We start from the raw sequence: 24,351 nt of genomic DNA, 5'->3' as shown, positions 1-24,351 counted from the left end.
GTGTAGAGGAGTGGAACACTTGACTGCAGGGGTTTCGGTCCCCTCTTCCTCCAAGTCAGGTAAGGTGGAGGGGCCAGGGCTATCAGGACTGGGACCCCTCCATACCTTTCAATATTGGAACGATGCCCAGAAGCCCAGGCAGCTAAACGGAGCAATCTCAGCAGTAGTGCTAGGGGAGGGGAGGTGTGTTCTAAGAATGTCTCGGCATTTTTCAGGGAGGATGCCTTTCAAGCCCTAGGGTCCCTCCTGCCTCCTGGCCTTCCTGCAGGTCCTTTCCTGAGGTGATTGAGAGAAACCACTGCTGACCTGCATTTGGATGCTCCCTCCCTATCTGGCAGTAGCACCCAGCAGAGAGGCCTGGGAGGGGTCCACAGTTGGGGTTGCGGGAGGTGTCTGGTGGCTCTGCTGTTCCCCTCTGGCATCCCTCAGCCCGCTCCAGCTGCCCAGTCTGGAGCTTTGCTCAGGGAGAAATACACACACACACACACACACACACACATCTTCCTGAACACCGTATGAATTTATAAGCACACACCAGGTCCTGAGGGCATGAAAAGCTGGTTGCTGGGCTGGGGACAGGCATGAAAAAGATACCTCTACTGCAGTTCCCTGTCGCCCAAGGAGATGGTTTTCTCCTGGGACAGAGAACAGGCCAGAAACCTCTTCTGATGCACCACCACCACCACCACCCTTACCCCCTCACCCACCTTCCCCCGCCCAATCCAATCTAGGCACACAAAAAACTCTGGATCTCTGCTGGCTCAATCACACACAGGGTGCTGAGCAATGGGAGAGAGGAAGCAGTTTGCTGTGTGTCCCCAGTACCTGGAATGGCGCCCAGCACACAGTAGGTACTTTGGGAATATCTGTTGGATGAGTGCCTGAAAGGATGAGTAAATGCTTGAACAGCATGCAGTCAGGACCCAAGACAGGAAAGGAATCATTAAAGCTATTATTATGGTACTTTTGCAACAGGACTGGACTAATGAATAAGAGAGCCAAGGGCATGCTAATAATTCGGTGCCTCTTTCAACCAACACTCTTTCAATATTTGTTTAATATTTATTTGGGAGACAGGCTGCATAGGGACTGGGCAGGAAGCCCCCACTACTGCCGGGGCTGTGGGCTGCCACACACAGCCTCTCTTCCATCAGCTCAAAGATTTCAGCTCTGGCCCTAACCCTGCCAGTTCCACTGAGCTACACCAAAATCCTTTGGTTCTCCAGGACTCTCCTGCTCCTAAAGGAGTTTAACGAACAATTGTCATAGTTGGAGCACCCTGTGGGGATCTTACCTCCCTGCCCCGCAGCTTTTTGAAGCGTTCCTGCCAATCTCCATCCCCCACCCTGACGCTCAAGCCTGGTAAATACTCTTTTTTTTTCCAACTCATTAAGTGACTGGTGAAGCTTTAGCACCCCGTAGAGATGGGTACCCCGGGCAGCTGCCTGGTTGGCCTCCCTCCATTGATTGAATCTCCTCTCCAGGTGACTAAGGAGAGGAGACGCATGGAGGAAGGTGCCCTCTTGAGGTCCTAACAACCTCATACCCCCTATCTGTGAGGGAAGGTCAGCATGGGGAGGTTGAGCCTGTGGAGGAGCCAAACCTCACTGCTTCTAGCTCTGAGCAGATGCGAGGAGAGTGACAGGCAGGTAGGTTCCTACTCCCTCCCAGTGAGCTTTAGGGATAGACCTGCTACTCTCTTGGCTCCTATCCTGGAGGGTAGTGTCCTGAGTTCTGTGAGGCAGCCAGTGTAAGTGAGCCTGGGGTAGATGGCATTGAAGCTGGTGAAGTAATGCTGTCTGACTTACATTCCCTGGGGATGTCCAGGAAAACCAGATGTCTGGCCAATGAGGTGATCACTGGAGCAAAATCTTTAAGTAAATAGTCACTCACTTCCTTTTCCTCTACTCTGCTTGCTCCATCGTCCCCAGCTTTCTGCATTCAGCCCTCACTTCCTCCCTCTGCCCTTCTGCCCCCTGGACCACAGTCTCCCTACAGCTGCCTTCCCAGCCCCTAACCCCACAACCAGCTTCTCCTCAGCTCTCTGCCATCTGAACAGCCTAAAAGGAAAGCTCTGTGCTAATGAATAAATGCTAGCAACATTAACACTATTTCTTGAGGGACACCTGGGTGGCTCAGCAGTTGAGTGTCTGCCTTAGGCCCAGGGCGTGACCCTGGGGTCCTGGGATGAGTCCTTCAGGCTCTCCACAGGGAGCCTGCTTCTCCCTCTGCCTAGGACACTGTCTCTCTTTCTCTGTCTCTCATGAATAAATTTTGTAAAAATCTTAAAAAAAAAACAACACAAAACACTATTTCTTGAGCACTTGCTTTGTGCCAGGCGCTGGGCTAAACACCTCTTTATGTGCATTATCTCATCTTCTCCTAACAGTAACCGTGAGATGTGGGTACCAGATACATTCAGTATAAGGCTCTGAAATCCAGCGGAGTCCCAACCTTGTCACTTACCAGCTGTGTGACTGTAGGAAAATCACTTAACTTCTCTGAGCCTGTTTTTTCATCTGTAAAACGGGGAGATCAATAGTACCTACCCTAGAGGGCTGTGTGAGGATATAAAGAAAATGCTTGGCACATAATCAGTCAGGCTGGCTCATGCCACTGTTATCATTATTATTATCCTTTTTTTAGGTGAGGAAACCAGGGAGCTTGAGTCATGTGTCAAAGTCACATGCATGTTAGAGTCAGGGTTTGAACTAAGTCTTTCCAGTCCTATCTGAGGGGCAGACTGGGTCAGATATCTCCCCTTTCCCTTGACTCTGCCTGCTCTCAGCGTCATAGGCCCCTCTTTTTCCTTGCCTGTGGAGCAGGAGGGAGTCTCCTGAATCCCTAGTGACAGCCAGCATCCCACAATGCTCCTGGGAATGTGTGCGTACGCCCACCTACAAGGCCCAGAGGAATCCGGGCTTTAGACTTGAAAGGTAATTTAATCTGCCGAGCTCCCTCCCCTCCCCCGCGGCACTGGGTGTTCATGATGGAGATGCAGACCCAGTTTTAGAGGAGCAAACCCAAAGTGCAGAGCCTGTGTGGCCTTGCTCTCAGGCAGCACCCCCTTGGTGCAGGCACATGTTGCCCTTCCTGGAGGCGCAGCTCACCCCTGGCCTCTCCACACCTCTGGCCTTGGCAGCTCTCTATCCTTCCCAGCTCCCTGGGTGCAGGCTTCTTATTCCAATCCCTTGCCCTTCCTCCCAGGCCCCAGACCCAGGTCACTTCTCATTCAAATGGACAAAGACAGCCTGTGTGTAGCCCTCTTCACCTACCACCTCTACCCCCATCCTCATCCCTGTTTCTCTCCACTCAGTGGTCCAGCTCAGCCCGGGCTCTGAGTCTGGTGCCCAGCCCTTGGGACTGGGGCAGGAGGAAGTCTGGAGCAGCTCAGAGCTCCTGTTTAATGTCAACATGCAATTGAGGGCCTCGGCTGTGCTCCTGTGCTCTGTGGACCCTGCCCTGAGGGAGTGGGCTGGAGCCCCTCCATGCATGCCCCTGTACACCTCCAGACTCTTGTCTCTGGCCAGATTCCCCTCTCCCTCACCCTCTCCGGTTCATCCAGGGTCCTGGGGCTGGCTCTCTGACCCATCTTCCCCATTCAGTGAGCCTTCAGGAACTTCCTCACTCAATGCTGCCCCAGCTCCTTGTCCCCTGCCTTCTCCACTGGGCAGAGGCACCCATTCCCCAAAGTCACAGGGCTCTCAGGCTCTCCTGGCATCACAACTTTGTGAAGGGCTGTGCCAGCCCCCCATCCCCACCTAGGCCTTAAGTACTTGCAACAAGAGGTTCTCCAAAAGAATCCACATCTCTTCTGCCTCTTCCATTTGGCTCCCGTAGTCTGTCCCCCTCCATCAGCATTTACCCCATGCTTCTCACCCAGCCTGTAGGGCCAGAGACCTCTGGAGACCCTCCCAGTTCCAGGCAGTCCCCTGTCCTCTTCTTCCCAACTCCTGTGAGAGCTTCTTGGGTGGTGGGAAGGCAGCGTCCCCTTCCTCTCCCTGCCCTCCACACACCATTGCAGTGGCCTAGGAGGAAAGGGCCCAGAGGAAAGGGTGCCCAGGCTGGGGTGTCTGGGGTCCAGTTGGTCTAGAGGTGAGAGCTGGGGAAAGAGAGCCCTGCCTCTCTGCCCAGAACAGTTTTTGGTACTTTCTCACCAGTTCTCCAGATCTTTCACATACTCTACCCACATACTCCCACCCAGCACTGTCCAGCAAAGGGCCTGGCACAAAGGATCAATTAACTATAAAAATGATGACAAACAGGATCAACACTTTCCTAGAGCACATCATGTGTGTGTGTGTGTGTGTGTGTGTGTGTGTGTCAAGGGCCTGTCAAGCCTTGGGTTGCTCAGTTGCACAGCAGCCCCACAGCCCTGAGAGGGGAAGTCATCAGCCCCGTTTTACAGAAGAGGAAACAGTCTTAGAGAAATTAGATGATTTCCTGGCTCCCTCAGCCAGCAAGGGCTGAGTTGAGTCTGAGCACAGTGCCCAATGTTTCACCAGGAGATATTCAGCCCTCGTGGTTATTGAGGGAGGGCACAAGTAGGTGAGAAGGTGGTTTGGCACCTGGTGAGGGAAGAGACTCATGTAGGGGTGAGAGGAGTGAAGTTGGAGGTGACAGAGCATCAGGAGCAGGAGAGGGTTTCGGAAAGCCATGTGAGGAAGGGGTGAGGAGGAAGGGAAAAGTGTGTGAGGAGTGAAGGGGGGCAGCCCGGGAAGAGTGAAGTGTGAGGAGTGAAACAGGAGGTGAGGAGTGTGTCGGGTGTGGGAGAGGGAGTATGGAGGAGTGGCAGGGCCCAGGTAAGGGAGGGAGAGGAGGTGAGGGGTAAAAGGGCAGTATAAGGATAAAGTAAGAGGTGCGGACAATGCCAGGTGTGTGTGGGTATGTGAGGCAGAGGGTGGGGAGGCATGAGGGGTATGAGGGGTGAGAAGACAGTGTGAGGATGAGAGGGAGGTGGGGGGAGTGTCAGGTGTCTGGGGGTGTAAGAGGCACAAAGTGATTGAGGGAGAAAGTGAGAAAGGTACAAAAAGGTGTGAGGCTTCTGAAGATTCCTGAGGATCCAGAGGACCTGAGCAGGGGAGAGAAGTGGAGGAAGAGGGGTATGGGAAGAGGAATAAGGGGAGGGGTGAATAGGTTTTGACAGTTTGGCTTTTGTCCCTGTCCACATTCCCAGCTGCCGCAGCCCCACTAGACCTGGCCTCACTGCCAGGCTCATTTCAGGGATGGGTGGAAATTTCCATTTCAGCAAAATCCATTTGTAAAGCCCTAGAGCTTTGAGGCTCATTCTGCTCTGCCTGCCTAGCTCTGCCTGCCTGGCTCTGGCCTGACCAGCTAGCCTCACTCTCTATCACAGACCTCCCTCTGCTTTCCCTCCCCAGCAGGCAGAGCTTGGCCTCCAGGCCTGGCTTCCCCCAGACTCCACTCGAAACCCACCACTATAGGCTACAGAGGAGCTCACCCCTGTTGAGCATCTTAACATCCTCCAGTGCCCCAACAGTGTGGCAGATGTGGGGAATTGGTCACTGCCAATTGGTCACTGCCTTGCCCTCAGTACCATCGGTTCACAGTCTGTCCCCACTGCTCCCCCTCTTCAAAATAATCCTATTTACAACTTTTCATTTTATAAAGAGGGAAATGGAGGTCCAGCAAGGAAGTACTTAATAGTCTGGAGCCACACAACTGGTTGGTGTACACAGCCCATGTTACCCCCTTGCCTAGAGGAAGAATTGTAGGGGGAAAAAAAGTCATGCAAACTTAGGTTCAAATCCTGGCTCTGTTGAAGAGGTGTGCCTCCAACAAGTGATTTCACTTGCATCTCAGTTTGCTCATCTGACAAATGGGGCTCATGACCATTCTCCCAGGCTGGTGTGAGGATGGTGAATTGACTACAGCCAGATACGGCAAAGGGAGGGTGGGGAATAAAAGCCCCTGGGACCTCAAGTCCTCAGGGCAGGCAGGAGCAAACACCAGTTCTAGATTCTTTGCCTCATGCTCTACACTTTTCCCAGGAACAAAGAAACTGCACTGATCAGCAAGGATGACATGAGGACTGAGGCTCTGACTGGGTAGATGAGCTGTGGATTCCTAGGGTAGAAAGTGACAGACAGGGCAGCCCGGGTGGCTCAGTGGTTTAGCTCTGCCTTCGGACCCAGGGCTTGATCCTGGGGACCCACGATCCAGTCCCACGTTGGGCTCCCTGCATGGAACCTGTTTCTCCCTCTGCCTGTGTCTCTGCCTCTCTCTCTCTCTCTCTCTGTCTCTCATGAATAAATAAATAAAATCTTTAAAAAGAAAGAAAGAAAGAAAGAAAGAAAGAAAGAAAGAAAGAAAGAAGAAAGAAAGAAAAGAAAGAAAGAAAGAAAGAAAGAAAGAAAGAAAGAAAGAAAGAAAGAAAGAAAGAAAGAAAGAAAAAAAGAGACGGGGCAGCGCGGGTGGCTCGGCGGTTTAGCACCTGCCTTCAGCCCAGGGCCTGATCCTGGAGAGCCGAGATCGAGTCCCATGTCAGGCTCCCTGCATGGAGCCTGCTTCTGCCTCTGCCTGTGTCTCTGCCTGTGCGTGTGTGTGTGTCTGTTTCTCATGAATAAATAAATGAAATCTTTAAAAAAAAGAAAGAAAGAAAGTGACAGACAGGTTGGGCCATCTCACTCCAGCCTCTTATCAAGGCTTTCCTTCCTGAGTCCCTAAGGATAACCCTCAGGGAGAAGGGTCAGGTCTTCCAGGTCCAAGCCAAAAATCCTGCATTGGAGGAAAGGTTGAGCTCTCCAGACATAGGGGCAGGGTCTGTCTTCCCCACTTCTGTATCCTGGCATAGCACGTGGAGGAGAAGTTATACCTCACAGGCCCTGCCACAGCTAGAGGGAGCTCAGGACAGACCTTAGTAGTAGGTCCAGGGAAGGTACCAAGAGCTACCTGACCTAGCCTGTACTCTACCCAAGTCCTACGTCCTAGGCACACCCTGTGGCACATGCCCCGGCACATGCTGGAGCCGACCTCAGCTCTAGCACGTGCCCTAGCACATCTTCCAGCTGCTGCCCTCCTCCTCTCAACCCCCTCAGGAACCCCAGGCCCCATCTGCTCCACTTCCCTGCATCTCCCCTGAACATCTGGACTGCTTCTGAAATCTGGCTCCTGGCTCCATCCAGAGGGAGCTGCTGGAGGGAAGAGGAGACTCCAGGGTCCCATTAATCCTGAGCTGGGGCCAGGGAAGTCTCTGTCTGACTCCCTACTCCCAGCCTACAGCTGCCAGAATGAATAGACCTAATAGGACTCTGGTCCCTATCTTCTACTTTCCCTACCCTTGGGCACCCACTCACCTGTAGGGTTGTAACTATCCCCTTCTCTCATGCACAACCTCCCTAATGTCGGCCCAAGGGTCACTTCATTCTCTTGAAAACAATATATAACATGAATATATTTAACATCACTGAACTGTATACTTAAAAATCGTTAAGATGGTAAATTTTATATGTACTTTACCACAATTTAAAAATTGAAAAAAAAAAACCTCACCCCAAACCATAATCTGTCCATTTGTTTAGCTTTGCACTCTACACACAATGGGTTCCCAGAGCTTTCCCACAAGAACTGTGCTCCAGAACCTCGCACCCCAGAGCACAGGCTGCTCTTCCCCCTCCCACTCTCCTTGATGTGGTAGTGGGGGGCCTTTGGTCTGGGGCAGCAAAATTTCTGAGTCCCAGTTCAGAGTCACCCAGCCTAAGGGGGCCAGGCTGGGAATGAGCCTCACCTTTGTCTGTGCCTTTCCCCACCATTTCTCCCTTACCTCCACTTCACCAGCTCTCCTACCCTCTACTGGCAATCCAAATTCTTCTTTTGTTCTGGGAGAGGGCCTCGCCTATGGAGGATGCTCTCCATGGTCCTGAATCAGCTGGTCTGGGGGCAGACTTGCTTCTCCTTAGCTTTGAGGAGTGGGTCACACCTGGCCAGCATCTCCAAGGCATACTGACCCAAGTAAGGAAGGAGACAAAAGTGGAAGAGAAGACAGTGCAGAGACACAGAGAGACAGACAGCGTGAGACACAGGACAGAGAGAAAGGGATCAACACGAGCCTGCCAGGAAAAAAGAAAGCGACTATTGTTCCCTTCTAAGGAAGGTAATCTTCCCTCTGGATATTTGGGTGTGGGTCAAGGCCCCTCCCCTACCTCATGCAAATGCCAGCTCCTGTTTGTCCCTGGAACTCTCTAGTAGTACCACCTTCCAGTTCCTCTTTTCACTTTCTGTTTCTTGCCCCTCCCTGACTTGAGGTAATTGTGTGTTGGCAACCACTGCTAGCCCTGGCCCTAAAGGCTCAGCTGTTGCTGCCTTCTCCCTGAATCCTGAGAGAGACCTCTCTCCAGATTTCTCTCATCCTCTGCCTCTCCAGGAGCAAATCAGGGCACAAAAGGCCTGTTCGGTCACCCTAAAAGTGCCACCCTCAGTCCCCTCCCAAGAGGAGGGATGCCTGTAGCACTAGGGGTAGGAGGAAGGGCGCTTACAGATGCACCCAGCCTGGGAGCCCCCAGGACCACTCCTGAGAGGAATGAGCTAGGGAAACAGAAAAGAGTGGAAAGCGGTTTCCCACTCAGTTATGGCTGTTATTATTTATTTATTCATGTATTTTTTATTAAGGAGGAGATGTCAGCCTAATGAGCAAGGAGCCCAGCAGGCTCTGAGGGGAGGAGTTGGGGGTAATGGGGCGCTATCCATGCATGCAGTGTTCCTCTCCAGTTACAGGGGACCACCTCAGTGGCTTGAAGTCTCTAGAAACTCTTCTGGCTCCCTCTTCCTCTGCATTGCACCTCTGCTTCTGCTGGAGGGCCCCTCAGCACACACCCATGCCCCTACCCCATCTTCCTAACACTGGACTGGGATGTTTCTCTCTCCTCCTCATCCCTACCAGGCTCTGGGGATGCTAGAACCAGAGATATAGCCTTGGAAGGGATTCTCCATGGAGAATCCCCTTCTTGTACCTGACCCTTTAATATTCCTCATATAAATCTCCCCAACTGGTCCCCCAAATCCTTTACAGTTGGTTTGTCAGAACCCAGTTTAGGGCCATGAATGGCATCTGATCATTAAGTGCATTAAATTGTTTGAGATGATGCATTCTACCCCCCGCCCCTTTTTTCCTTTGGTCACTGACCTAAACATCCAGATCACTTTCCCCATAGAATATCCTTTTTTTTTCTTTTTAAGATTTTATTTATTTATTCATGAGACACACACACAGAGAGAGAGAGGCAGAGACACAGGCAGAGGGAGAAGCAGGCTCCATGCAGGGAGCCTGACATGGGACTCGATCCTGGGACTCCAGGATCACGCCCTGAGCCCTGGCAGGGGCCAAACCACTGAGCCACCCAGGGATCCCCAATATCTCTCCTTTCAGATGTCTGGTTACTTCCTTGCACTGGTTTACTTCCTATAAACCAGAAATTAGATCTAAAGACTGACAATAACTCAAGTTAAATATTTTCAGCTAGCACACATGTGAGGTGATGTCATTTATTTCACTTTGCATCACATCAGAAGACACATAATATTAATCCTTCCACCATTAGAAACACTCAGGTGGACACCAGCTTATTTTCTCTGCACCTTGATTCTAGAAAATAACATTTGTGGGTTACTCTAGCTCTAAACAAATGTTGATTTCCCCATCAACAATTCTCCTAAAAAAAAAAAAAACCAATTCTCCTAATGTTTTTTAATACTGGTCCATAATCTTTGCCCAATTGTGGATTTTTAAAGATAAGAAAACTGAGACTCAGGTTGGGGAAGAAAGTCCCTCAAGCTCACATAATCAACAAGCTAGGAATCTGACTAGTAGTCAAGTTTCTGTCCTCTTTTCCACCATACCAAGTCAGCTAGGTATACATTAGGTGCTTGGTACACATTTAAATGCATGAAAAGGGGGAAGCCCGGTTGGCTCAGCAGTTTAACATTGCCTTCAGCCCAGGCTGTGATCCTGGAGTCCCAAGTCTCATGTCGGGCACCCTGCGTGGGGCCTGCTTCTCCCTCTGCCTGTGTCCCTGCCTCTCTCTCTCTCTTCTCTCTCTCTGTGTGTGTCTCTCACAAATAAATAAATAAAATCTTTTAAAAAATGCATGAAAAGTGGTTAAAAAGGGGTCTTCCCTCTTTGTAAATTGGTCTGATCAGAGGTAAAGAGGTCCCTGGTGAAGCCCAACCTACCTCCGTGCCATCAATGAGACTGCCAGCTATGTGGTAACCCATCTAACATCAGCTTCTTTAATCTTCCCAACGAACCTTTGAGGTATGCATTATTACTACCCTTCTCCCCATTTTACAGATGAAGAAAATGAGACCCAGAGAGGTAAAGTACTTGCCTAAGGCCACACAGCTAGTGATCAATAGAGTCAGGACTAGTTCTTACAACCCCAAATTCTAGGCACTTTATAATCACCCTGATCTGGCCTCTCAGGCTGATCTTCCTCCATCCTGATACTGAAGAGTAAGTAAAGCTAGCGAGTCTTTGGGTCTCCTTATGTGGGCTGGTTATGACACTGCCCACAGGTCTATAGCCATCTGTCAGCATTAACCAGGGCATCAGAGGGTTCCCTGGATTTCCTCTGCTGGCCTCTACTCACCAAGCAGCTCTCTCCAGTCTGTGAAACTGCCAGAATCTCATCTGGTTCCTCCAGCCTCTGCACCCAGCGAATCCCTTCCAGCCTCCATTCCCATCCCCACCCCCACCCCCACCCCCATGCCCATGCCCACCCTAAGGCTCAATGCCCTCATCACAGCTCTTCACACTGCACAACAACCCACAGCTTAGGAAACACTTCCTTTTTCTCTTTGGAGCCCCAAAACTGTTCTGTGAAGGAGGCAGGGACTACGGGCTCCATTTTAGAGATGCAGATATTGAGGCTTAATGAGGAAAGCTCTGGGGCCCAGAGCTGCTCACTCCCTCAATTATCAGCATTTTTAGAAAGGGATCTTTGTCCCCACCTCCCACCCTCATGCCAGCTCAAGACCAACCCCAGAAAATAGTACTTTGCTGCTGTTTGGAATGTGAGGCTTGTCTTAGGCAGGGGCAGAAGGGTGGGGGAGTGGGTGGTGCTGTGGCCTAAGCCCATCTGAGCCTGGATCAGGGGCCAAGGGGTCAGCTCTGTATCCTCCAGCCCCCTCAGGGAGCAAGTCTCTGAAATGTCACCAGCACCTAGGGCATCCTGAGAAATGTCAACAAATGCTGATTTAGGTCCCTTAACAGAGAGTGGAGCTAGCCTTTCTCTGCAAAGCCACCCTCCACCATTTCCCAGGAGCAGGAGGAGCAGAAGTTAAAGAACCCTTCCAGAGAGCTCAACCCCACCATTTTATAGATGAAGGAACTGAGATCCTGGCTCACAGAGCAAGCTGGTGGTTTTTGCTCTGGATATGCTGAGGATCCCAAAGGATCTCCACTGACCCATCCTATTCCTCATTCCTTCTTACTTTCTCTCTTCCTCCAACCCCTGGAGCCTGTACCCCCTTGAGTCAAGATACTGCAGCAAGGAGAGCAGAGAGAAGGCCTGAAGAGCAGTTCAGGGCTGTGAGCTCAGCATTAGGGGCTGTAGTATGGAGACTAGCTTGAGCCAGCACCTCTGTCCTTCCCACCCACTCACTGGACTGACATCTGGACCAGGCTCTTCCAGGAGAGAGAAAATAAAGGTCTTGCTGAATGGCAGAGCGTGGGCTGACAGTAGCCTCCATGTGCTCTGGGAACCTGCCAGCCTCTCCAGGCCCTGAGTGGCTGGCACGCCTGCCATCTCTCACTTCCTCTGTGGGAGTCCCTTACTCCATTATTCCCATATCCTAACCAGGGAAGGCTGCTCCTCGCCTCAGCCCAGTCAGTGCTACCAAGGCTTGGCCCACTGATTTTCATCTCTACTGGTGAGCCCCCCTCCCATCTCAGGGACTCCTCCCTGAAGCTCCGGGGAGTCTGGGTCCCCTGTTTTCAGCTGCAGAGTTCACAACTTTCTCTTTCCTGGCCCTCTCACAGTTGTAGTATACAGTGAAAGCTGAGCTCTCTCGGTGCCATGCCTGTTTCTGCACTGAGAAGAGTAAAGAGGAGGCCTGTCTGCATTTGTGCTGATCCTCTACATCTGCCAGATCAGAGGTGCATAATCACTGAGGAAATAAATACTGAGGTTCCCCATCAGGCCTGGACTTTACTTGATAGTCTGCACTTCCACCCTGGAACACTTTGCAATTGGTCTTCCTGGCAGATTATAAGCTCCTTGAGGGCAGAGATCATGTATTTCTGATTCACTTCTACATCTTTAATGATTAACTCAGTACGTGGCCCACAGTGGGCCCCAAATAAATATTCATGCAAGGGAATACATAAATGGATGGACAGACATATAAATGAATGAATGATGGAGGTAGGTTATTTTTATCCTCTTATTATGGTGGGGAAATAAGAAAGGATGGAAACCTGGAAGAGGTGTCCCAGATGTTAAACAGTAGATTCAGGATTTTAACACAGGGAAAGCTGGCCCAGGAAGCTTAGACTACTGACCAAAGAGTAAGGTGACAAGGGTGGGGTGAAGAACCAGATAAAGAAGCCTCAGGGCTGAGGCCCAGGCAGATGGAGCCTCTGCCCAGGAGAAAGAACTTTTCTGAAATTATCTTGCTTCCAGGTAGAGAAGCAGAGAAACCTAATTGGTTTTTTCAGCTCCTGGAACTGGGTCCATAAATCATAGCTCCATTTAAGACACGAGTACCTCCTCTCTAGAGACCTGGGTGTGACTTGATACACATTTCCAGGGACATGGAGAGGCTTACAGCCTCCATGTGCTGTTACACATGCCCCCACCCCTTGCCCAGAAGAGAAGGCACTGCTCGATAGGGCCTGCCAGTCTGCTGCTGTGTGTGAGGTGTGCAGTCCCATGGGAGGAGCAGGTGGGGGGAAGGGGCCCAGGAAAGCCAGCCAGCCCAGGGAGGGGGACAGCAGGAGAGTGGCAAAGGCCCTAATAGCCCTCCTTCGGTGAATTCAATCCCGTCCACCATTTACTGAGTGCCTCGCTTGTGTCAGACATTGTGCTGGGCACTGGGACCCCCAGGCTGGCTCAGATGCAGGAGAGGGGGAGGGAGATGCAGCTACAGAGACAATAATCACAACACAGGTGATAAGTGCTTAAGAGGGATGTACAAAGTGCTCTGGGAGCTCAAAGCACCAGGCCATTCATTCTTCCCTGGTGGGGAAAGATTTTGGAACACATCACAGAGGAGGAGGTATTTCAGCTGGATTGGGTCCTCTCAGAGGCTGGAAGAGGGAGGGAGGGGTATTTTAGGCAGAGGAATATGTGCAAAGGCAGGAGGTATGAAAGTAGGAACTAGAAAACTTCTGTATGACTGGAGCAGAGGGGAAACAGGAGGAGAAACTGGACAGTGAGCCTCAGGCTAGCATTTGCGAGGCCATGAATTCTACTACAGAATCTGGACTTGATCCAGTCGTGGGCAAAGGGGAGCCATTGAAGAATTTTAAGCAGGGGTGTGACAGGACTAGATTTGTGTTTTAGAAAGCCTTCTCTTGGGGAGATAGAATGAACCAGGATTGTGGCCAAGGGGCAGAGAGAAGGGAATGGATTCTGGAATTACTTTGGAGGAAATGAGCAGGACTTTTTCCTTCCTCAGTAATTATTTTGGACCTTCTTGCCTTTCTACCCAGACTCCATGTTCCCCAGGGGAGGGAGCTGCTCCTTCCTTTCTCTGTGTCTGGTGTAGACTTAAGCATTCATAGAGCTGAATTATAGGGTCTGATTGACAACAACTGAGCAACAGAACTGGTTCCCAGTGGCTAGGGAGTCCTGCTCTGAGCGTAAGCTGGTGACTTTTCTGCAATTCTGTCCACAAGCCCCAGAGCAGGGTGAGGCTTAGCCCAGGCCTCTGGGGAAGGCCCATGAGGTCTTCCCCTCCTTCCTTTCTCTTCTATTCTTTCCCTCCCTCCTCCTCCTCCCCAGAGCCCAAGCTTTCTTGCTGGGAGGCTCTCTGAGCCAGCAGAGCTGTGGATGAAATGGTTCGGTGGCTCCAGCCCAGCTGCTGCCATGGCAACCAGGCTGCCTGCCAGACCCACAGTCAGGAGCAGACCCAGCATTCCTGCTCTAGAACTACAATTCCCAGAATGCAAAGCACATAGGGGCTATGACAGAAAACCACCTCTTTGCTGGGTATCTAGTCAGAGCCTTCCAGCTTGTAAAGGGGCATATATGGGCACCCCCAGAGAAAGTAGAGAATATGGGAAACTGAGGGGCCAGAAAGCAAGGCATACTTCTAGGGGAGGCCTGGGAACCAACCCCTCTTTATGGTGGCCCACTGGACATTCCAGAAGGAGGCCATTGGCTACAGGAAAGTGCAAAGCCTGGGGATGGGTACTAATCCTGGTTTTGCCACCAGCCTGGGATGTTGCTTGAAAACTTTCTTTCAAAAACTATCTACTACTCTTGATTGCCACCAGAATCTTCACGGTCCGAGCCCCAGTGGCTGCCCTGCACTGCTTACTGGTCCCTTTGCCTCACTCAAGCCCCACCCTTCCTTCTTCATACTGAAGCCTGAGTGACCTTTTCAAAATGCAATTCTGATTATATCACTGCTGCCTGTGCCTGCCCCCCTGCTGTTTAAACTCTTCAGTGTTTAAACCCTTTGCTCTTAGATGAAGAAATAAATTCTTTACCTCACCTGGCAAGGCCCTGCATGGTCTGGCTTCTGCCTGCCTTCAGCCTCCCATTCAAACCCACAACTCCAGAACTTCTGGGTTTTTGGTTTCTTGTAGAAGATACACTCCTTCCTGCCACAGGGCCTTCACACATGCTTTTCTGTCTCTTCAGAATGCTCTTTCCTCTACTGTTGCTCTATATAACCTTCTCCATCTCAGAGAAATACCACCTTCTCAGGAAATTCCCTGACCTACTTAACCAAACCAAATCCCCCTTTTGTATACCCTTGTTGGCAACATCAACCTTCACAAAGCACCTGTCACAGTTGTATAGAGTCATCTATATGATTATTTGACAACTATCCATTTCTCCAACAGATTGCAGCCCCTGTGAGAGGAGGGAGAGTGCCCTTTTGCCTGCCACTGCATCTTTAGGGTCTGGCACTGTGCTTGACACATAACTGATGCTCAAGAACCATTTGTTGAACAAATTGCTCTAAGCCTCTGTCTTCCAAGCTGAGTGCCCACCACATGTTGGGTGCTGTGAGTGGTGGTACCAGGGATATGGTAGTGGACAACGCACAGGTGTGGTCCCTCTGGCCATGGAGCTCACAGTCTAGTGGGGAAGATAGATACTGAGTATATAATGACAAGAGAGCTGAGTGTTAAGCAGAGATTGTAGAGCTGTGGTATCAGAAGCCAGGGGGAAAAAAAAAAAAAAGAAGCCAGGGGATCTGGAAAGGTCCAGAAAGGAAGAGAAGTAGGAGTTATCAGATAAGAGGGATGGAAGAGTATAAAAGAGCACTGCAGGCAGAAGGAACAGCATGAGTAAGGGTACTACTGAGGCAGAAGAGAACCCAGAATTCTCCAGGCATGAAGTAAGGGCAGAGTTGCTGGAGCATAGAATGAATGGAAGGTGGTGTTAGTTCCATCTATATGCTCTGATTTTACTGGGCATAAGCGGCACAGAGCGAGCTATCTTTTAAAACTGGCTGGCCCTTGTCTTCCATATTCCCTCTCTATTCTCAGGCCCAGGCAGAGGTCCAGCATGAACATATCAAGGTGGTCCCACTGCTTGAGCATGCTGTCCTTCACCTCTAAGCACACACTGTGTATTTCACATGTCCTGTGTGGGCCATGCATGTATCTGGTATGATGGGGCTGTGATATTTGAAGTGTCGGGGGGGTATATGCTAGGGGAGCAGTCAATCAATCCTGGAGTATACATTGCTGATAAGTCTGGGGGAGGTCTCCTGAAGAGGCAGAGAGCCTGGCCTGGGGCTTGAGGCTGATCTGCTCAGCTTGCTTAGGAAATGAGGCATGACTTACCAGCTGCAGAAACATCAATGTGTTAGAGAGCAGAGGCCTCTGAGTATGAGACTGCCCCTCCTCACACCTGTTGCTGCCTTCTTCTTCCTCTAGGCTCCTGGATCAGGTGGGAGAACAGTCTCCAGTTAGGCTCCACAAAGGAAGGGGAGCTTTCCCTTTGAACTTCCTTTCACACAAGTAGCTCCCAGTGTGTGTAGAATGCAGTGACAACTGGCTGGAAATAATGGATTTTAGCTTCCTCAATCCCCTGCAGGTATTCTAATAATGACCCTTATACACACATACACCACACACACACACACACACACACACACACACACACAGAGCAGCCGAGGTCCCGGGTTCTGCTGAGACCACCCTGGAACAGGAGCCTCCAGTCCACCCATTCCCCAGAATAGGGTTTCTCAAAGTGGAGTACTTGTGACGATACAGGTTGCCAGGGGACTCTGATGCAGTGAATCACGGGCCACATTTGGGAAAACTTTGTTCTAAAGGATACCTAATTCTGTCCAAAAGACTAATGAAGCATTCCCTTCCCCAGAAATGTTTCCCCAAATCTAGTCAGTGATGATACCCTTGGCAATCCCACCCTGGACCTCTGCCAGGAGGGCAGCCAGCCCTGCCCCCCAGACCTTCCACCTCATGCAGTCAATAAGTATTTAGCAAGGACCTACTAGGTGCTAAGTGCTGGGGTCCTAGGAAGAACATAGCAGCCATGATCCCTGCCCAATGGGTCTTCTAATTTAGAGGTGAGGAAAACTATTTTATTTTTAAATATTTTATTTATTCATGAGAGACAGACACAGAAAGAGAGAGAGACAGAGACACAGGCAGAGGGAGAAGCAGGCTCCATGCAGGGAGCCCGACGTGGGACTCGATCCCGGGTCTCCAGGATCAGGCCCTGGGCTGAAGGCAGGTGCTAAACTGCTGAGCCACCAGGGCTGCCCAGGAAAACTATTTTAAAAGCAAATAAATAAACAAACAAGATAATAGTGCTAAGGGCTCTGAAGATGATAAAACAGAGCTATCAAAGAAAGTGGCCAGGGGACCTGATTAATTCTGGGATTCAGGGAAGGAGGCCACCTTGGTTCTTGTGGAGAAGAGGGTTCTGAAAATAAAAAGAAAAAACCGTTCTTCTCCCTTTGCTACTGTTTTTTTTTCCCCCCTCTAGTCTTTCTTTTCTTTACCTCGGCTTGGCATTGTTTCTCTGGTTAGACTCCCTCTTTGTCTCCTTCATTCTCTCCTCCTCTGCTTCCCTCCTTTCCTTTCCCATTGCCTCCCTCTTCATAGAATACCACCTCCTGCTCTTCTGCTCCCTCCAGAGAAATGGAAGAAATCAGATCTCCCCACCTCTTGGGCTAGCCAGCAGTATTTGAGCTGTAGGCTTGCTCAGCAACTGGCCCTGAGACCAGGGCTAGAGGAGGTCAGAGGGAAGCTAAAGGTGGAGGGAGAGTGGAGCAGGGAGGGGCCCAGAGAGGGAGAGAGCACTCAGAGGGGCTGGAGGTGGCTGCTGAGCCAGGTAATCTAATCAGGGGGTGAGTCATAAAGATCACTCGCTCCTGTGCACAGGACGGCCTAGGAAATCACATTAATTTGAAGAGGGTGTAAAATCCACGGAGAATTCCCCTCTCTCCACCACACACATGAAGATAAACTGTCTTCAGCTTCCAATATGATCTTACAACAGCTTGTCAGTGACAAAACAGCCTCAAATCCTCCCATTTATCAAACGGCCAATCCTGTTAGCAGCTTAAAAGAGACATAATTACCTGCGGCCTTTTGTGTGATTCTTTATACTAACGCCGCTTCCTTCTTCCTGGCAGCGTTCCAGAACGTGAGCTCAGAATTCATTCTCGGTGACTGGGGAGATCATCAGAGATGTTAAAGTTGGGGGGACAAGAGCAGATGGTTGGGGTGGGAAGTTCTGCACGGTGGGCACGTGTCGGGCTGCGATGTGGGCTAGCACCATGGACAGAGCCAGGGCGGGAGCCTGGAAGCGGCTGCCAGGTCGGTGGCGGTAAGGAGGGGCCAAGCCCAACCAGCGTGGCAGGAGCCCGTAGGCCATTGGGCCAGTCAGGAGCCGGGCAGGCATCTAGAGAACTAAGTTTCAGTGATGGAGACTCAGCCCATGGCACATCAGCACCGACAGAAGGTACAGGGCACAGAACAGGCTTGGCCTGTCGACGGGTCATTTGGGTAGAATTCTCCACCCTCAGGCAGAGCCAGGAGTTCCTTCTTCTGACTCCAGTGTGGCTGACACACTGAGTTTTCAGGACTTCAGACTCTGCCATGCTGCTACTGCGGGAGAATAATGATGTTCCCAGCTAACATTTACTGAATGCTTGCTATGAGGCAGGTCCAGTTCTAAGTACTTTATATATGTGATATTAATTAATATAAATCTCATGAGAAATCTGTTCTCTTATCCCATTTTATGGATGAGGAACTAGAAGGTGAGTGAGGCTAAGTCACTGTCCAAGGTCACCCAGAACTAATTCAAACTCATGGTCTAGGAGTTGGGTTGTCCATAAGGCAGGATCTGGCCATGATGAGGGATCACCTCTATGGCTCTGGGTTGATCTCTCTCCCTCTCCGCACTTTTTGCTATTCCAGCCCAATCAATGCAGGTTTCTGCTCTCACTGCGTTTGGGAGACGGATGAGAAAACCACATGACTGACCTTTCCCTCTGTGAGAAGTGAGACATTAGAAACTGGCTTCTCTCTGGTCAGGGCTGCTCTGCAAATTCATATTTTCATTCCCCCAGTCCCATCCTCTCTCTGCTGCTCTGCCCCTCTCTATGCCTCCCCCCCCATGCTAACTTTTACCCATTTCAAGAGGCCACCTAACTCCATTCCACCCACTGCCCACTGCCAACCCTCTACTTGCTACTCCTCACACTCTTTTCCATTTCCCAGCAGGCCCAAGGGAATTTTCTGCTGGGAGAAAACCATCAGAGTCCATTTGGAAGGCAGATAAAGAGGCAGACAATGAGACAGACAACAAGAGACAGACAAGAGACAGAATGAAAATGAATTTTGAAGCACTGTTGAGTTCATGATTGTGGTCAAATCCTATTGAAAGATAAAGCCAGGATTAGCTATCCAGGGGTATCTTACAGAATATCTAGAACTCAGCTTTAACTCACTTGGCTTCCCCTGCTCACCAACCCTCCAACTGACCCCTGTCCTCTGGAATTGCCTCCCAGACCAGCATCCTTTCCCCCACCCCACCCGGCCTCAGGGCATTCATCACTTGGGTTAGTGATTTATCAAAGGCTCCGACAGTCGCTGTTGGCAAAAATCGATCTGTGAAGAATGGGACCAACCCAGGATCCCCTGTTCTCCTGAGCCCCTACCATCAATTTGCCCCAGAGGAACTCCATAGCTCTGATATCAGCACTGCCCCCCCTGCCCCACCCTCACCCCAGCTTTGTTTGGGTCTCTGGGTTCCTTTCTGTTTTTAGAGAGAAGGAAGAAGAAAGGAAGGAAGGCAGAGAGGTGAGTTAGTGGTTTCTCTTAGATGTTTATTTTGTTGTTTTTAAGTGAGAAAGTCCCAGCTCTATTAAACACAATCAATAGTTGGCCCAAAGAGAAGCTTCCCTTCTCTGAGACATTTGGAATCTGGTCAAATCATTTTGCCCCAATACAAAGTAATTTATCAATTTCAAAACCCTTCTAATCAGTAGAGACTGTGGAGTTCCTGCTATCTTCTGCTGCAGACACACACACACACACACACACACACACACACACACACACACACACCTGAGCACAAACTCTATTCTCTAGTCAAACCCCCTTCCCTTCCTACTTCCTCCCTCCCTCTTCCCCAGGATGCAGAATGTCTTCTTCCTCAGCTCAGCCTCCAGGCTGGGTGCCATCCTCTGTCTCCAACTCAGCCTGTGTGCCCCTGGCCCAGAAAGGCTGTAGACCCCTGCAGGTCTGTGACGCTTAGCCCTGGGAAGGTGGAGGTGGGCAGGTGCCCAGCCACAGAGCACTACTGAGTGCACTTTTATTCACCCAGGTAAAAACCCAAGGTAGGGAGATTTTTGTTCACAGACACAGCCCAGAACTGGAGTCAGGGGACTGGAAGGGGCCCAGGGCCACCAAAATCATCCCCTAGGAGCTTGGCTCTGGTCTCCAAGGGGCAAGCAGGATCATCTGTCTGGAGAGGGGTTTGCTGGCTGAACCTGGGGATGATGTCACAACACTCCCGCCTCTGAAGCTGCTATTTTTGCCCTTGAGGACAGCCTGTGTCTAAAGGGAGAAAGCAACAGCAGTGAAATCACCTTGCAACTCACCCTTGGGCTCCCAGGAAGAGTGGCTGGAGTCTTTGCTGTTCCATTAGATTGGATTCTCAGCAGGTCTTTTGTGGCCACCAGCTGCAGTGGCCAGATAGGCCACTGACCTTTGGAAAAGGACCACTGAATGGCTGATTCAAATGCTCTCCCTACAATGGACTCGGTACACTGCTCCCTCAGAGAGTGACTGAGGAAATTGACTGAGTGAGCCAGGGACCTGCCTGCCCCACAAGGGAACTCAGGAGCACAGATGACACATGCTTTCAGAAACCTCCACCCCCAGACCAGTTGATCCAGGGGCCTTACCCTGACCTTCCAGGCTCCCCAGAGTAAATAGCCTAAAACCTCCAACAGACCTATAACAGCATGCCTAGTACTCTGTAAATATGTGTGCAATCAATAAATGTGAGGGCAGCCGGGTGGCTCAGCGGTTTAGCGCTGCCTTCAGCCCAGGGTGTGATCCTGGGGTCACAGGATCGAGTCCCACGTTGGGCTCCCTGCATTGAGCCTGCTTCTCCCTCTGCCTCTCTCTCTCTCTCTCTCTTTCTGTGTCTCTCGTGAATAAATAAATAAAATCTTTAAAAAAAAATCAATGTGTGCAACTCTGCGGAGTTCTGCCCCTGCTTTGTGCCTTCTATCCCCAAATCTCTCACAGCTCTTCCAGAGCCAGGGCCAAGGATTTTGCATATCTTTGGAGCCCTCATAGTTCTTCACCCAGGGCTTTGCTCAAAGTAATATTAAACCAGAGTGAGCACAGTGCCCTATGGTTTACGAGGCATTTTAATATTAACTGTCTATTCTGCAGTAATGCTGGGGCCTAGGTATTATCTTGTTTTCTACTGAGAGATCCCGAGGTTCTGTGGGGATCAAAGGCTGGCTGCCCCAAATGTGCCACTTTGGCATACCAATTATTCAAAATAAAAGTTCCTTAAGAGACAGCCTGGGCAAGAAGGACACTCAGGCCCTTCTCTGTGTCCCTGAAAGCAAGAAATAAATCTCCCATGTGAAAGGTACCCTTTCTATACCAGGAGGTAAAGAGACATCTTAACCACTAGAGATGGGAAATTTAGAGCCAAGAAGACTGTATAAACAACCCTTGTTACTTATTACTAATTTACTACCCCAGCTCAAATTCCATTGAGAATCCCTTACTAATTGAAGCTTTCAAAGTTCATTTTTGTCTTGTCAATTCCTCACAAGTTTATTGTCTCTTCATCTAAGAAGTATAAAAACTGCCTGCCTTGGTAATTTCTTTAGGTCTCCATTTCATTATTGGGCCTCCATGCACATGTAATAAACCTTTGGGTTTTCTTCTCTTGTTAACATGTCTCATGTAAATTGAATCCTTAGTCCAGCTGGAGGACCTTGAGGGTAGAGGAAGAAATTTTCTTTCCTTTTGGTTCAATGAGGTGAAGTCATTTGTCGCAAAGCACGCTGAAAGTAAGTGATAAAACTGGGATGCCAATCCAAGTTCTTGGAATCCATATCCTAAAATCCCCCACATCATTCACCCACTCCCCAGACACATGTGGAGCATCCTTCTTATGGCAAATGTTAAGCCTTTTTAATGGCAGTCTAAAACCAGCTGACATTATCCCACTTCCTCCAGTTGGGAAATAGAGACTTCCATGGTGAAGTGATTTGCCCAAGGTAAGACAGTAAATTAGGAGGTGGAAGTAGATTAAACCCAGGCCTTCAGATCCCAAATCTGGAGTCTTCCCCATCCCCCACAGTACACATTCAGGAGGGGCTTGCTATATGCCCAACAGTATCCTACAATCTTCACATTTGATGTGGTTCTATTAGCTCTCTCATCTTTTTCTTCTAAAGATTTTATTTATATATTTGAGAGAGACACAGAGAGAGGAAGCACAAGCAGGGGGTCGGGGAGGGGCAGAGGGAGAAGGAGAAGCAGGCTTCCTACTGAGCAAGGAGCCCTACTGACCTGGGCTGGATCCCAGGACCCTACGATAGTGACCTGAGTCGAAAGCAGATGCCTAACTGACTGAGCTACCCAGGCACCCCCAGAACTCCCTCCTATACATGAAGAAAACAAAACTTTGAAAAGTCCAGTGTCTAGAGGCCAAGATGGGATTCAAACTGTTTCTCCAACTGCAGAATCTAAGCTCTAGGTTTTTGGTTTTTGTTTTAAAGATTTTATTTATTTATTCATGAGAGACACACAGAGAGAGGCAGAGACACAGGCAGAGGGAGAAGCAAGCTCCATGCAGGAAGCCAGATGTGGGACTCTTTCCCAGGACTCCAGGATCACGCCCTGAGCTGAAGACAGGTGCCCAACCACTGAGCCACCTGGGTGTCCCTGAGCTCTAGGTTATACTGGCTAACTGACGATGATAAAAGCACTCACTACACATCCAAATAACCAATGTTTATTGATTGAGTGACTGTTCACTATAGATATATCTTTATAGATAAAGTTCATAGCACAGCCAGGAAGGCAAGCTGTAAATTCTGGACTTCCAGGCCAGCAACTGACCCTTTGTTCACCCTATCCCTCACAGCCTTCTCTGTACCTAATAATAACTGCCCACATTTCTTGAGTATTCACTTCACGTCAAGTGCTGGGTATGGCCCCTTACATGTACTCTTTCTTTAGATCTACGTCATAGATATAATTTTCCTCATTTGAAGGATATGGAAACCAAAGCTCAGAGAGATTCAATCATTTATCTCTGGCCACACAGCATATCAAAGAGATATCAAGGTAGAGATGCCATCCCTCTCTTCTGTCTTGCAAGCCATTTGGGAACAGCTCTCCAGTCCTAGATCCACACCGGGACTGTACCTGGGGATTATAAATAGCATTACCCCAGGAGTTTGGGAAGACAGTAGGAATATGGCACGAAGGGCCACTACAGCTGGAGGAAGTGTCCAATGCTACAGAGAATAGACAGACACATAGATTCAAGACTAGACCCTGCTGGGAAACCTGTGATAACTGAGACTCATTGAGGAAGTGATTGAGCGAGCAGCTGACTTTGGGGAACTACAGTGCCATTACTGGGTTGGATCTCCCAACTGTACTGTTCTAAAGTGGACGACTGCCCAAACCTCCTCCAGAATGGGCCATTCCCCCACCCAGAGAATGGATGCAGCATGAGCCAGCTCCAGACTTGCCCCGATTGCTTCCCACATTGATGGATGAAAGTGCCTCTGCAAATTGGAAAAATAACTAATGTACTACTCCCAGACCCTGCTGCCTGTGAGTGGAGGGGGCCCTTCTGGGTTAACCCAAGAACTGGGAGGAATCAATCCCCTGAATAACAACCCAAAGCAGCAGCAGGAAGAGGCTCCCAGCCTGGTGGGGGTGGAATTACATTTCCTACAGGGTATTCTCAGTGTCGCCTCTCATCACCATAATATTTACATCAAATGCAAAAGGCCTCTTCGGAATAAAACCCTGAGGTTGTAAATGCCAAATCCAAGAATGTCAGCAAATGCAAAAGATCAGTTTCTTTGAGCAGCAGTCTCTCCCTCCCCTCCAGGCAATGCCTGCCACCAGCCCCTGGCGTGACCATGACTGGGTGGACTCCTGAGCAGCCATGAACCTCAGCCAAGATCAGGAAAGGCTGGGAGCACACAGGGAGCTTAAGGGTACCCAGCTCTGGTCCAGATATGCCAGGCAGCCTTGCCTTCCACCTGGCTTCACGCAAAGTCTGAGAACATGTGTCTACACATACTTCCTATGCAGAAAGGCAGGCCAGGTCATCTCATGGACAGATAGACAGGTGGACTATCTTCAATGGGGAGAGCCTCAGGGATCAGTCCTCAATGTAGCTTGCAAGCCAGCAGCCAAGTTCTCTGCCCAGTGTGCCCCCTTCCTCCTCTAGCTGCTCCCTTGGGGCCCAAGAAAGATTTTCTGAAGTCATTTGTCCATCAAACATTTATTGAGCACTTACTAAGCACCGGGCCCTGGGGATACAATGGTGAGCACTCTGAAGGAGCTTATGTTCTAGTGGCAAGACACAAGGAACAAGCTAACATGTAAATAGATTCAGATACTAAATGGTGTAAAGAATAAAAATTGAGATGAAGGAATAAGAGAGG

General features: G+C 50.0%; 2 long non-coding RNA genes across 3 annotated transcripts in view; both read right to left on the bottom strand.

The window, feature by feature from the left end:
- Positions 1–18,038, bottom strand: part of LOC144314016 (uncharacterized) — a 37,439-nt gene extending 19,401 nt beyond the window's left edge. The window contains exons 1-2 of one of the 2 annotated variants that reach the window (XR_013379665.1): positions 17,752–18,038; positions 15,983–16,079 (exon numbers count right to left, since the gene is read on the bottom strand). This is a non-coding gene — a long non-coding RNA (uncharacterized LOC144314016). The remainder of the gene's footprint in view (positions 1–15,982; positions 16,080–17,751) is intronic. The other variant, XR_013379664.1, reaches the window with a different exon arrangement.
- A 3,390-nt stretch (positions 18,039–21,428) lies between these two features.
- Positions 21,429–24,351, bottom strand: part of LOC144314013 (uncharacterized) — a 44,816-nt gene continuing 41,893 nt past the window's right edge. The window contains exon 5 of the long non-coding RNA XR_013379655.1: positions 21,429–21,717. This is a non-coding gene — a long non-coding RNA (uncharacterized LOC144314013). The remainder of the gene's footprint in view (positions 21,718–24,351) is intronic.

This window comes from Canis aureus, chromosome 5, assembly GCF_053574225.1.
Source record: "Canis aureus isolate CA01 chromosome 5, VMU_Caureus_v.1.0, whole genome shotgun sequence".
Lineage (NCBI taxonomy): Eukaryota > Metazoa > Chordata > Mammalia > Carnivora > Canidae > Canis > Canis aureus.
Note: the sequence above shows the minus strand (reverse complement) of the source record. Positions and strands in the feature narration are given on the sequence as shown.